Source organism: Aedes aegypti, chromosome 1, assembly GCF_002204515.2.
Source record: "Aedes aegypti strain LVP_AGWG chromosome 1, AaegL5.0 Primary Assembly, whole genome shotgun sequence".
NCBI classification, from domain to species: Eukaryota; Metazoa; Arthropoda; class Insecta; order Diptera; family Culicidae; genus Aedes; species Aedes aegypti.
The window spans coordinates 216,933,078-216,948,842 of NC_035107.1; the positions used below are offsets into that span (position 1 = coordinate 216,933,078).

Here is a 15,765-nt window from a genome sequence, read left to right on the forward strand (position 1 = left end):
CATTGATTTCAGAGTCAAAAAAGCTTGCATGGCCTTCGGTCAATGCCGGCGAACCTTTGGTAAAACTTGGGGCCTCAAACCCAAATATATCAAATGGATTTACACAACATTTGTTCGACCAATATTGGCATATGGATGTCTTGTGTGGTGGCAAAAGGGCGAAGTGAGAACAATCCAATCAAAATTGGGCCATCTCCAAAGGATGTGCTTGATGGCGATGTCTGGTGCGTTCTCTACAACTCCCACAGCAGCGCTCGAGGCCATTTTCGACGTTGCGCCACTACACATATATCTTAAACAAGAAACACTTTCTTGCTCTTACCGTTTATGGGTACTGGATCTACTGGAGAAAAATCCAGTGAATCGTAGATCTAAACACACTTCGTTGTTTCCACTTTTGGTGAATTGGGACAAAATTGTCCTTGCTCCAAGTGATCTCACAATTGCTTGTTACTTTCCTTACAGGACATTTATCACACAATTCCCTTCACGGGAAGAGTGGACGTCTGGCTATTTGGAAAGAAGTAAATCAAACAATATAGTATGTTACACTGATGGCTCCCTTCTTGAACGTAGAGCTGGTGCAGGAGTATATTCTCGTGAGCTAAGGCGGAATCAGTTTTACTCACTTGGTAGAAACTGCACCGTTTTTCAGGCGGAAATATTTGCTCTTATGTGTGGAGTGCAATCAGCACTTCAACAGCGCGTAATGGGTAAAGTCTTATACTTCTGTTCAGATAGTCAAGCTGCTATAAAAGCTCTCGCTTCGGCCAACTCAAGGTCGAAGCTTGTTATCGCATGTCGAACTCAAATAGAGGAACTAAATTCAGTCAACTCTGTAAACCTTGTATGGGTACCTGGCCATTCTTCCATCGCTGGAAATGAATTGGCTGATGAGCTAGCTCGCGGTGGAGCATCGCATGACTTCATTGGCCCTGAGCCGGCTATTCCAATTTCGAAGTGCTGGGTGAAGCTTCAGATAAACTCTTGGGCGGCAACTCAGCACAAGCAATATTGGAATAGTTTGGAGTCATGCCGTCAAACAAAGTTGTACATTACTGAGCCATCTCCAAGGGTGGCGAAGTATTTAACAAATCTGTCAAAGCAGAATTGCAGTCTCTTGGTCAGAGCGTTGACAGGCCACTGCCGACTCAACTATCACATGGCAAATATTCAGCGTGCTGACTCATTTGTGTGTGATAGTTGTGACTCCGATTATGGAGCTTCGTATCACCTGATATGTAACTGTCCAGTTTTTGCGCAAATGCGATTCCAATTACTTGGTAAACACTTATTAAGTGAAACTGAATTCAGAGGCCTGAATCTTCAGGACATTCTGTTATTCTTATCCCGCTGTGGTAATGAACTATAGGCTCTCTTTACGCTCATGCGATATGCAGTGCCCTTTTTAGGGCGCTGTTCGAACCCATTGTGGTATGGAGCTACATGCTCTCATTTCGCTTATGCGATCTTCCCTCTTCAAGGGACCCCACTCCTATTTCCTCCCATCCTTCCCTTCCCTTTCCTCTCCCATCGGGTAGATGATGAAATAGGCTCAAATATGGCGATGGCACAAATCTCCCAACTGGTGGGGAACGTGCCTTTGGAGCCGGCCTTCTGATACCTGATTCCCCATACAATAAATTCTCAATCCCAAATTTCGATGTGATTGTAATTCAATTATACAAATAAGCTTTTTTTGACGTTGGATAACGTCTTACGGCAACATACTGGGGTACAATACAATCCGTTTATGATCGACAATATTTAAAAAAAAAACATAAAATTATAAGCTAGAACGAGATTCGAACCAAGAACCTTCTGATTGAAAGTCCCGTACCATACCACACTACCATTTTACCATGTTAAGATGAAGGTGATCGGAACGAATGAATTTATGCAATGCACCCCGTTTAGTGTTGTCAGTCTAGATGTTACGCTTTTGAAGAATCATGATTATGACTTGATTTGAACCATGATTTTTTGTCCTGATATTATGAACTAGCCAAATTATGAATTTCATGACTTGTAAATCATGATTTGGGAATAAGATTTTTTTCCGTGTGCTAATCATCGTGACAGGCAACTTCAACATCGATATGAGCAAACAAAAGAACATGGAGTTCGCGGGCTTCATGGAGAAGTACCTCAAGATGTTTTCTCGTTCAATTTTGTATGGAGAGAGGCATCTAACTTCAAATTTCTCGTAAATGTAAGCATTAATCGAAAAAATATTTGGTAGACGTGATAGTCATTATCATTACGTACAACTGGCACCAAATATTTTTTCGAAAATAGTTTCCAATTTTGAGAAATATTTCGTTAGATGCATATCGCCATACAAATATTTTACGCGTTGCCTTTTAGCGGTTTTTTTTGTGCATAGACACTAGCGCAAGTGCGTTACTATGTGGTGAGTAGCGAATCAGGCTTAGCATGTAACCCATTGATTAGATTTTTAGCAGTACAAATCTTTCATAAGTTCGTGACGGTCTTAAACTAGGAAATTAAAATAAAAGAAGCTAACGTTATCCATCTTCGGTCGGCCGGTCGTATTTTGGAAACAACCTCTTACTTTTTTTGGAATGTGTTTATTAAATGTGTCAGACACAGTTATGAATTCATCGTGAGGCGTATGGCATTCTGAACAAACGTCCCCTATATACTTTTATTAAAATGTTAAACGTCATCTATGTGTTACTTCCATGAACAGGGCTAAAATTTGAATAAATCATTGGAAATTGATAATACTTTTACACTTATTTTTCTTTTGTTTATAATAATCACATTCATCTCGAAATTAAGAACTGGTGGAGATATAATCCTTGTTTATTTTAGGCATAGCATTCATGTGATAAAGGATTCGACTTGTATGATTGTCTCTTTTTCCGCAAATCCGAATCTCAAGTTCCATGAGAGGGATTCCACGGAGGCATGCAAGTCGATTCTGATCGACCATTTCAAAAATATCTGAAACTTTGCACAGTTTTTCAGTTCCATCTAAATCGTCATTTTCCGATATCAAATCTTCAAGTTGAGTCACGACTAACTTTTCAAAAGGGTGTATGTGAAAATGGTTCAAAAATATTCAAAAAGCTGCACAGCAAAAACGGTTCGTTCGATTGTTAGACAACTAAAGAAACAAAGTTAGACAACTAAATAAAGATTCCAAAAAAATACACACAGTAAAAAAAAATTTTTTTTTGCATTAAAAACATCATTTTTGTCACAAAAACTCAAATATCTCAAAACCCTATCGGAATACCAACGTAATTTTTTGAGGGAAAACGGTCCATTATATTAGCTATCTACCAATAAACAATGGTAAGCCAATAAACAAAAAAGTTATGACATTTCAAATATTTCACAAATTTGACACTTAGTGAAATTTTTTTTTTTCATTGTTAATTTTTTTTAGGACCGCAGTTTGTTGCTGAATTTTTTGTTAAGGGTACCACATGAGGTTAACAAGTTGTTTTCATGATATTTTATTTAATTATTCATAACTATTATAGCATCTATTAGAAAGTCAGACGCGATCCAGTGTTGTGATCTAAAGTCTTGATAGTGTCATATTTTTTATTGTACGTAACTGAAGAAAAATTCTCTCAATAGTGTTGAAACCTTTTGATAAAAGAAACCTATAAGAAATCTAATATTGAAGACAAAAGCTACAAAAAAAGTTTTCTATACAGGTATACGACTAGTTTACCTGCAAAAAGTTTACCTCGTAGAGAACAAGGCGGGTCTATACCCAGGTGATCTAATATACGTAAAGCAGGTCGGTTTTCTCGGCGCTGGTTTTCTCCACAAAGTTAAAATCTGATTACACCTGGGTATAGACCCGCCTTGGTAGAGAATAGACTTTGTTAATCATATTTGGGAGAAAGCGAGTAACTTCAACAACATCAAAAACATGATAGGTACATACAGAGCCGTAGCGTGGCCTCATGGCGCCCTTGGCAAACATCCTTTTGGGCGCCCCTAAATTAATTTTGTTTCTATGATTGTATGTAGTGAAAATTATTCTTTTTATAATAGCACGACTACTGTATAACACATTTGTTATAAATCGACAAAAAAAAACATTATGTCGAGACTTAAGCTTTCACTGATTTAGAGTACATTAAAATATTTGGTAAATATCTATAGAACGTGTATAAGAGAGTTTTTCTTGAGAAGCTGTTGAAGATTATGTAGAAAATGTTTCGAAGAGATTCATTAGAAAAATGTTTTTTCATGAGACGCATCTGTTGAAACATCTGAGTAAGATTTTTTTCTTGAAACCGCTGAACCATTTATTTATTTATTTTTTAATTTCCTGAATACAATGTGCTAATTATATTTTCACTTTCAGCAGTATTTTTTTTTTATAATTTTGCTTAACAACTCCACCGGATTTTTTCTTCTTGGCATTAATGTCCTCACTGGGACAGAGCCTGCTTCTCAGCTTAGTGTTCTTATGAGCACTTCCACAGTTATTAGCTGATAGCTTTCTTTTCCAAAGTTGCCATTTTCCATTTTCGCATTCGTATATCGTGTGGCAGGTACGATGATACTTCATGCCCAGGGATGTCAAGGAAATTTCCATTACGAAAAGATCCTGGACCGACCGGGAATCGAACCCAGACACCTTCAGCATGGCTTTGCTTTGTAGCCGCGGACTAAGAAAGACTCTACAAGATTTATTTTGAGTTATTTTTCAAGTGGCTTCTAATAAATAAAAGCGAATTCGTCAAATCATTCGATAAAGTTAAATGGAAATATTAAAAAAGCATTTTTTTAGTGGAATCAGAAAAAAAGTTAACCTTACAGTCGTCGCGCGGTTTGCCACCGTCAAAACCACCACGCTGCTGTTGTGAACGAAGAGCGAGGTTTTTTCAACGGTGTTGTACAAAATACAACAGCGCGACGACTGAAGTGTTAAAAAAAAGTTTTTTGTTAAGATATCATTTAGAAGTTCAATTCCTAAATACTAACATCAGAAAATAGAACAAAAATGCTTCGAAATAAGCGCAGTATTCACTACGAGTTTTTAAACACTGCATATTCAATAGCCTGGGGCATTTACTAACCCAAACACTTCCCCTTCTTGGGGTTTAAATTCCGTGTAATGTTATAAGGTGATCCTACATTGGTTAGTGTTAAATCATCTGCAGTAAATCAAATATTTTCGATTAAAAAAAAAACTTTTGTCAGTCAGTGTGGAATATGGTCATACTATGGAGAAAAAATAATTTCATTATTTTTAACTCGTGCTTGATCTTCACTGACACAAAATTCCCCGAAAATGTTGTTTAGGATTAAGTGAGATTTCTTCCCCGGATTGTTTTTATTTTCATATTTTGCCCAGCTGTGAAGAAGTTACCAAAATAAATCCATTCCATACATAATGTGAAAAGCATATTAAGGGTTCTAAGCTAATTTTGTGCAACGATAACCCTGTGAATGATTCTGTAAGTTTCTTTCAGGATTTGGTGAGAATGCAACCTATGTGATTGCTATATAAGATTGCTTTTTAAAAAAAGATATAAAGCAATAACACGCTTAATAGAACTTTTGATTTGTGTTGTGTTTTCAGAAATCCATTTTTTTTAAATTTCATCCTTTTAAATTTGTTTGAAAATTTTCTCATTTCTTCTCAATATGAACAGAACGCTACAAACTTGATTTTTGCGATTCCGTTGCAAATCAATCAACTTTTCATTGACAATTTGCACTACATAATGGCCTGCTTTTCCTACCAAAAAAACAATGCTGAAAAGTAGCACTTTTCAGCACTGTTTTCGGTGCTGAAAAGTAGCACTTTTCAGTACTGTTTGGGAGGCGTCAGTCAAATATTCCAGTCTATTCTGCCCTTGATTCTGCCATAGCATCTGATTCTATAGCTGATGCGCGATACAGATGCAAGACTGATGATATTGTCGGCGTGATAAAAAGTTAGAATCGATTTCTCGCCGGAGTTGGAATTTTCTCAGAATCTATGCGAGATACCTAACATCGGAAGTAGTGCATTCGATTCGCATCCGGATATGCACTAATGCACTCTGCTTACGATGCAGGGTATCTTGCATGGATACCGAGAAAAATCCGTTACCTTTGAACTGCATTTTCTAACGATTAATCAACAATACTGGTTCGGGAACGGATCGTCCTGGTAGAGGATTCGTAGAAATGGCAGCAGAATCTATTACTGTACCTGTTATGTCATAGGAAATATATGTCGGTGAGCGAGAAAATTTGTGACATTCGTAGATATATACTACTAAGTCGCAGCCTACGCGATTGAAAAATACTGAAATGACGTAGTAGGATGTATGGCCACGTGGTTTCTGTTGAAATGTTTGTTTGTGCTTTTGGAAATGATCCAGCTTAAACGGAATTTTCCGTTATAGCAAAAAATGTTGTATGCAACTCGTTGCAAAACTCAATTTTTTCAGCACTCGTTGTATTTATCCAACGAGTTATTATATTATAGTTATTATCAGTAGCGCAACCAGGATTTGGCTCTAGGGGGGGTTTTGTGAACATGAAGATAATGTGTTTTTGGTAAAATGAAACGAGTGTAAAAAAATTCGAAGAGAAAAATTGCAAAATATTGCTAGATTAAACATATTGCTAGATTAAACAAAAAACTTAACACCATTTGCAAAATTAGGCTATTCTCTTGTACCTCGAACATACATTTTTAAATAGAGTTATAACGCTACTCAAAGGGAATCTGTTTTATCTATTAAAAGTTTTCCGAAATACGTTTGTTAGTCACGGAAAAACCTTCGGGTTCCAAAGAACATTTCGTTCTTTACAAATATTATCTTAGATTCTACTTTTCAAATAGGGATGACAAAACTGGATTAAAATATTCTTATATCATTCAGATCTTCATTTTTCGTAGCTTGTTCTGAAGTTTTTCCAGGCTACATTTGGAGGCACGCACATACATTGGCTTTGAAAATAACCCTTCGTCTGTTCTGTTCCTTACATACGTTTTTCAAGTTTTTCAACAAACAGGATGATCTTTCAGCGCAAGTCGCAGTAAAAGCATTGCGACTATCATTAGCAGTTTGCCGAAGGTAAAATAGCATTGCAGATATTGAAGCATTTTCAGATTGCAGACGAAAATTTGTGATTTTTCAGCAACGGAACCATGAAGAGGAAAATAACCATCATCGTTTTACAAATATTCAAAACCAGTTTCTTGCTCAAAATTTATGCGATGCTCGAGAAAATTTATCATTGCATTACACTTGCTATCTGGATTGCAATGATAGATTTTCATGAAGATTGCTTTAAATTTGAACGAAAAAACTGCTTTTTCGTTTTTGATGATTGCTGATGATTGAATGATGGATTCTTGAGCCTTAATCTTTCCTAGGATTTTTATTTGTAATCATTAAAAACTAATGAATTGCTTATCCGGAAATTCACGTGCTCTCTGAAAGTCATAAAATTCGGCTAAATGCTGAGCCAACTGATTTTTTTTTTCAAGATCGAATTTTGATGAAAAATGCATATTTTAAATCAGTTTCGATATGTTTGTTTGACAAACTTCTCTTCAAAAACCTGTAGCTTATTTATCAGAAAAAGCGAGAAAATTTAGTCCTCCTCGAAGGTCTTCAAATAAGAAAGCCACAACTTAGAACAAAATAATTGTTAACACAACTAACTGCTCCAGTTTTGTGGATTTTAGTATTAAATTTCAAAAATATATTTGATAATTCTTATGAAAAAAAAAAATCTGCTCTGGGGGGGGTTCACCCCCAAAACCCCCCCTTGGTTGCGCCACTGGTTATTATAAATCTACAATTCGTGCTGAAAAAATCATCATTTTGCAACTTGTTGCATAAATAACTATTATGTTATCATCCAAAATATAAAATAAACTTCGAAATCTATTCATGAAATGTTTCAATTTTCCATTATTACGTAAAGGAATATCTTTTAAAATTATAACTTGAACGGCGCCCTTATTTAATAAATCGCGCTCAAAATTTACTAAATGTGCGACGCATTTTGGCGCCCCCCAATGGCTGGCGCCCTTGGCGGGTGCCAACCTGGCCGACTGCACGCTACGGCACTGGGTACATACCATGAACATACTCACGAATAAGCTAAAAATATACTACCACTATGGTTATAAAAGATTTAATTGTAAAATTTTTCTTCAGTCAAGCAAACGACACCAAACTAGTCAGTAAAAACTTAAAAGTGATTTTGTTTATTAAAATCTAACGAGCAACATGAGTAGTCGCTTTCTCAACTGTTGCAGGCCGTTTGCAGAAAAAAAAGTGTTCGAAAGAGCTACGAAATCTCACCGAAAGCACCATAGATAAACTGAAAGCGGCTGGTTATGCTCCAATGTCTACATTGAATACAAATTTACGCATTTGTACGTCCTGCCGTTTAAACGTTGACAAACGGGCAATCTGTACATCATCGGTGGATCAGGTTGCAGGAAGTTCGAAAACAACAACAACTGAGGAATTACTAGATGCACCGACAACAACTGAGGAGTTACCAGAAGTACCAAGTGCAGATAGTCTTGCCACGCTACCATCAGCGACATCTGTTTCAACAAATCAATCAGAAGATGAGTGCATCCAGAAGGTCAACATCGAACGCTTCAACGAAGGGATAGCTGGAATAAAAGTGACTCCGATTAAATGGACGAAGATGGGTTACGTCAATTATCCCGAGAAAATATACCGTGAAATGAACGAAGCTGTACGAAGAAACCTCTTCAAATTAGGACCTGAGGATGTGGAAATACAGACTACGATGAGGTAATTATGAATATGAAGGAAAGGTTCTCGAATCTAGCCACGACAAGGAAAGAAAAATTATTGATTTTGTCGATGCTGCCAAGCTCGTGGTCTATTCAAGACGCCATTGATGACTTCAAAACCAATAGAAATACAGCAAAAGAGGCAAAACAATTCAAAAATAACTGTCTTGCAACCAAAAATGCTAGGTCGAGTACTTCATTAACAGATGAGACAAAAGAAAAAATAATTCAATATTTTGAAGACGATGAAGTAAGTAGAGCTATGCCTGGCCAAAAAGATTATGTATTTGTAAAAAAAAGATGGAAAGCGTCAAGCAATCCAAAAACGATTAATGATGACTACTTTGAAAGAAGCGTATACACGCTTCAAGGAAATTAACGAAAATATTAAGGTAGGTTTTTTCCTCATTTGCAAGCCTTCGTCCAAGGTAATGCAAGCTTCTATCCAATTCAGGAACACATAATGTTTGTGTGTGCACAACACACGAAAATATTAACCTAATCTTACATAGTTTGAAAAGAATCAATTTATCAAAGGATATTAAAATGTTAACTGGTAGTCTTTTGTGTGAAAATACAACATCAAATTGCTATCTACGATCTTGTTCGGATTGTCCAGATTCTTCATCATTGGAAAATACTTTATTCGCTGAGTTTGAAGAAAATTATATTGATCAGTTATCATTTGAGCAATGGGTGACCACGGATAGGTGTGACCTAGAAACTATTGTAAAACCTGTAGATGAGTTTGTGTCATTTTTTTTTTTTGCTTGAAATTAGAAAGTTTAATTCCTCACGACTTTATCAAAACAGAGCAATCCCGCTTTTTAAAATATACGTAAAATACATTACAAGATGGTGAATTTTTTAGTCATTTGTGATTTTTCTGAAAACTATAGCTTTGTATTGCAAGATGAAGTGCAGTCCCATCACTGGAACGTACAACAAGCTACAATTCATCCATTCGTTATTTATTTCAATGGAAGTACGCAAATTGAACATTTTAGTTTTATTGTAATTTCCGAAGATTTAAGACACGACTCAGTATCTGTAAATTTGTTCATTGCCAAAATGATTAACTTTTTACGCGTTGATAAGGATAAAGAAATCAGAAAGATATATTTCATGTCTGATGGAGCAGCATCGCAGTACAAAAACCGTAAGAATTTTTCGAGCCTATGTCAATTTAAATCAAAGTACGGAATTGATGCAGAATGGCATTTCTTTGCTACGTCACATGGCAAAGGTCCTTGTGATGCTATTGGAGGAACCATAAAGCGCATGGCCACAAGAGCAAGTTTAGCCAAAGAACGTGAGCATCCAATTAAAACTGCAAAAGAACTATTTGATTGGGCGAATCGCAGAAAAGAAGAAGATTTAACAAAATTATCATTTTGTTTTACTACTACTGAAGAGTACGAATTAACGGCATCAGAGCTCAGCGAGCAATATAATAACGCGAAAACGATCCAAGGAACCCAAAAATTTCACTGTTTCATTCCATTGTCAGAAAATAAAATTAAAGCAAAACTATACTCGAACTGTACTGATAATGATGCAAAAGTGTTCGATATTGTAAAAAAAATTGAATAACAATAAATAAATAAATAAGTATTAATAAAATGTTTTCATGATCTCATAACGCATACCCAAATCCAAAACTTTTAAAGTTTATATATAACATTTAGAAACTCATCGATCAAACTCTAAAAAAAATATCCTGGTAAAAAAAAAATTATTTTCGTGTAATCTGTTAATTCATTTTAATTTATACATACAGTCGACTCTCCACAACTCGATATTCTATAACTCGATTTACTCTATAACTCGATGGATTTTTCGGTCCCTTCAAATTCCCATACATCGTGCTCTCTATAAGTCGATATTTCTATAACTCGATATCTCCATTAGTCGATGTCACGTGATAGGAAAATTTCCCTCCATAACTCGATATCCATTTCAAAATGCTTCTTATACGGGGAAACTTGAACTAATTCTTGTTTGGGAGTGAATAAATACTTGCAAGTTTTAATAAATGTTTAAAAACATTAAAATAAAAAAAGTATTGAAGGTAAAAAAATGCGATTTTTCGAACATTTCGAAAAAAGTTTTCAAATAATCGATTGTAAAATAATATCAACAAAATATTATTGCTTTCTTACAGTAGTAATCATATATGTATTGGAAATGCAGATATTTGTTTCTTCGATTTTGGGATTTTTTGCGTTGGTATATTCTATAACTCGATAATTCTATAAGTCGATGGTCCCTTGAATATCGAGTTATGGAGAGTCGACTGTATATACATATACATATAATATTTATACATATACATAATATTTATACATATAATATACATAATACTAATAAATACATGAAAACGACTTGTTTAATTCACGCAAGGTCCTTAACAATAAAATCAGCAACAAACTGCGGTTCCCGTAATAATTTACACCGAAAAAAATTTTTTTTTCTACTAAATGTAAAAATTGTGACATGTTTGAAATGTCATAACTTTTTTGTTTATTGGTTTACCATCACCAAATTTTTATGGTAGATAGCTAATATAATGGACCGTTTTCCCTCAAAAAATTACGTTGGTATTCCGATAGGGTTTTGAGATATTTGAGTTTTTGTGTCAAAAATTATGTTTTTTAATGCAAAAAACAAATTTTTTTTACTGTGTGTATTTTTTTTTTGGAATCTTTATTTAGTTGTCTAACTTTGTTTCTTTAGTTGTCTAACAATCGAACGAACCGTTTTTGCTGTGCAGCTTTTTGAATATTTTTTGAACCATTTTCACATACACCCTTTTGAAAAGTTAGTCGTGACTCAACTTGAAGATTTGATATCGAAAAATGACGATTTAGATGGAACTGGAAAACTGTCCAAAGTTTCAGCACAATAGAAAAAATGAATTAAAAAATTTACCAAATTTTGGTGCTGTTGCTTGGAATCACTCAAAAGTTAGTCGTGACTCAACTTGAAGATTTGATATCGGAAAATGACGATTTAGATGGAACTGGAAAACTGTGCAAAGTTTCAGCTCAATAGAAAAAAATGAATTAAAAAAATTTACCAAATTTTGGTGCTGTTGCTTGGAATCACTCATGAGCATTGCAATAGTCATTTTCGGAATCACTTAATCACGGAATATCACTAAATGATTAATAATAACAGCTACCGAGTTCAGTAATATAAGATGAATATTGCTGAACATCAAAAAGTCTTTCTTGGTACCTATTTACAAATCAGGCAAAACATCTGATATCAGGAACTATCGTGGGATTGCCATAATTTCATGCATTTCAAAAATGTTCGAATCAATTATTAACAAATGTATTTTTTGGTCAAATTAAACACAGAATAACTAATTCACAGCATGGCTTCTTTAAAGGCCGTTCAACTACCACAAACCTCCTGAAGTTTGTTGATTATTCCCTAATGGCAATGGATAAAGGTAACCACGTAGAGGCTCTTTACACTGATTTCAGTAAATGATATGATAGACTTGACATTTCAATGTTAATTTTCAAACTGAGTAAAATAGGAGATAAAGCTTCTCAAATGGATTGAATCATATCCAACTGTAGAGTATCATAAGGATATAACTGCAATGATTGATTTTTTCTTCATTTATTTTCTTTTTAGTCAGTAGAAAGAACTCATCGTACTTCATCATGCAGCGTCGTAAAATATTAGAAAAATCGATTGAATTACATGTACTAATCGAAAGAGAAAATCGACGAAGAGAAATCGATCACTGCTGATACGTCTGTATGATACTTAACGCGAGATATAGATTGTTATGTCTTTTTTTTTACAATATGAGACTGCACAATCTTCATATTGTTTCACAACATGTTCAAAGTGTGTTAGCTTTTACAGTCGCCTCTCCACATCTCGATATCGAAGGGACCATCGAGATAGGGAGAGATCGAGACAAAGAACAAAATTTTAAAGAATACTAGATCGAAAAACACTCCGTTGCCAAGAAATTAATACACAAACAAACGTCAATTTGCGGTCCTAATTTGTTTTGAATCCCAAAACTTTGGTCTAGTAACCTTCGATATTGGTCATATCGACATACGGAGAGAAAATTGAGAACGAAAAATAAACAGAAACACATCGAGATATGGAGATATCGAGATAAGGAGGATATCGAGATATGGAGGGTGAAAATGTATGCAGACTGAAGGGACTTATGAAATCATCGACATAGGGAGAGATATCGAGATGTAGAACATCGAGATGTGGAGAGTCGACTGTATATTCATAGTAATGCATATATGAAAAAATAAAAGTTGCGACAAAAATGATGTTGGTTCAAAAATCCATATGGGACTGTTATGCTTTTATGAACAATTTACGATATATTATGTAATATTAGTTTTGTTTTCAAAGTGTGATAATGTGCTCATATTTAGATACAAGATGCGTCGTATTGAAGTGCGCTTCTTATTGTTAAGCTTCAGACAATTCGACCGAGAAAAACCCCCTAGGCCAAAGTGAATCATTCAAATGCCCAAGTAGTTCTTACCCTATGTTTCAAAATTTTGATTTATAAGCCACAAAAGCGTTATGAAAGTCGAGAAAACTATTATAGATCAGAGAAAACTACTCTCATTTTTAAGGTTTAGGCCGCCCTCAAACCACTGTGCGATCGATCGCCGCCGCATAACTCGCGTTTGTTTTTGTTTTCGTTCTCACTCCGGCTTGTTTTCTCCGCTCCTCGCATCCGATCCAACCCCCGGCACACTATTTTTTTTTATTCCGAAACCCTCCGATCCCTATTAAGCGCAAAGTCATGAATGAATGAACGATTTCCGATCACGTTTCGATCGTCATGCGGGAATGGAATTTTGTTCAGGCGTTTTATTCAGCTGGAGGAACATACCTCAGGCGTGTCCACCAATTAAAATTCGTTCACGAATATCTTGTCGCCTGAAATTAATCAAACTGCTGCGTAGTTTCACCGGATGAAAGACCGTCTTTCTGGAGCAGGAAATGGTGCAATTTTCCACTGCACAAGCACTCACTCAGAAGGGAAAATTTTCGGCTAGCGTCGACTTCGGTCACTTATTCGCGCACTGACTGACGAGAAGCATGGTTTGCCTTTGATTTGCACTTGGATTTTGAGCACAAGACCGGCGAGCGAAGGCGGCAACATGTGTACGTGAGTCGCTTCGGTGTACGAAAAATCGATACCAACCACGGATGGATGCTACACATTGAGGCGTGCTACGAGATTTTCCTCTCGCATATGCTGTGTGCAACACAGCACGCGGTGTCTGTAACGCAACAATAGTTTGTGTCGCGTCAAGTATCACGTGGAGGAGCATCGCGATACCGCGTGGTTATGCGACAGTATAGTCGCTGTCTTGCCGTTTGCTTGTACAATCAAACATTTGAGAACGGAATCCATTAATATGGCTCACAACAATTTACAGTGAGCGAAATAAGGTAATAATCAGTAATTAAATTCTATAAACAAACTAAATTTGGAACTATATCGTAATTATCGGGCTTACTCCAAGGCTGCCTCAAAAAATTCCTCCAGAGACTTCTCTAAAAATTATTTAAAGATTCCTTCAGGAATTCCTCTAGGAGTTGGTTCCAATAACTCCATCACAAATTACTCTAGGAATCACATCACGAATTCTTTCAGAAACTTCTCCAGGGATTCCCCAAGAAATTTATCACCAGAAATTCTCTCAGGGTTTTCACCAGGACTTTTTCCAGGGCTTCCTCCTAGAATTCATTATAATAAATCTTCGAGCTGTTTAGTAGAATACCTATAAGTAGATGAATAAAGCGAATTTAGTACTATACCATTTCATTCCACTAGAGTTTGTATCCTTTGACAGATACGCGTATTTCGACATTAACTGTAAGGCCGTCTTCAATGTCGTGTACTTGACTCGAGAGTCGAGTCTAGTACACGACACTGAAGACGGCCTTACAGTTGAGGTCGAAATACGCGTATCTGTCAAAGGATACAAACTCTAGTGGAATTAAATGGTATAGTACTAAATTCGGTTTTTTCATCTACTTAGAATTCATTGTTAAACTTCACTAGGAATTCCATATGAATTTACACCAAGAATTTCTTCAGAGATTCTTTCTTGTAATTTTTCTACGGATTCCTTTAGGGATTTATCCACAAACTTCCCAAGGGATTTCTTCAGTAATTCTTCCTTCAAGAATTTCACCAAAAAAATCATCCAGAGATTAAGAATTAAGAATATTAGATTAAGGTGAAAATGAATCGAAGCCAAAGTTCAAATTTTCAAGAGCACGGATCTGGAGACCCAAACATCCGTTTAAGCTGAAAACTTAATCGATTGGTCACTAGCTGGTGGTGACCAATCGATTAGGTTTTCAGCTCAAACGGATGTTTGGGTCTCCAGATCCGTGCTCTTTAAAGTTTGAACTTTGGCTTCGATACATTTGATAAAATTTTACGATGTTGCTGCGCACGAAACACAGTTGCTGGTTTGAGAAGTTGTCAAAATGCGTTGCATTGTTGTTCAATGCACGGAATCCTCAAGTAGACTTGTTTGATGTTTCATAAATGCTGTACTTAGAGAGAATAAACACATTTTAATGAAAAAAGATAACACTTGGCACCGTAAAATATCAAAAAAGTGGACTTGCAATTTCATTTACTATCGTTTTGCTTGACCCAATCTTACCCCCATTTTTAATGTTGGAGACACCGTACCGAAAAAAATGATTTTTTTTTTGTGGAAAAACCAAATAGATTCCGGTAAATACGTGTGAAATGTAATGAAAAGACTTTCAAACTTCTACTAATATAACAAAAAGGTTAAAGTTCATGCGTAATACTTTGCACAGGAGAAATTTAATGTTGTAAATTTTATCTAGTTTCAGCGTACAAGTTTATTGATAAAGTAAACAAAAAATAATATTTCTAAAAATATATATTGTTATGAATTATGCTTAATAATATGTTC

At 35.6% G+C, this 15,765-nt stretch overlaps 1 protein-coding gene across 1 annotated transcript in view; it reads right to left on the reverse strand.

The window, feature by feature from the left end:
• Window positions 1-13,998, reverse strand: part of LOC5569239 (2,3-bisphosphoglycerate-dependent phosphoglycerate mutase) — a 56,437-nt gene extending 42,439 nt beyond the window's left edge. Inside the window, exon 1 of the mRNA XM_001652750.2 lies at window positions 13,686-13,998. The gene's annotated coding sequence lies outside the window, so the exon portion shown is untranslated. The remainder of the gene's footprint in view (window positions 1-13,685) is intronic.
• Between the last annotated feature and the right edge of the window lie 1,767 nt (window positions 13,999-15,765).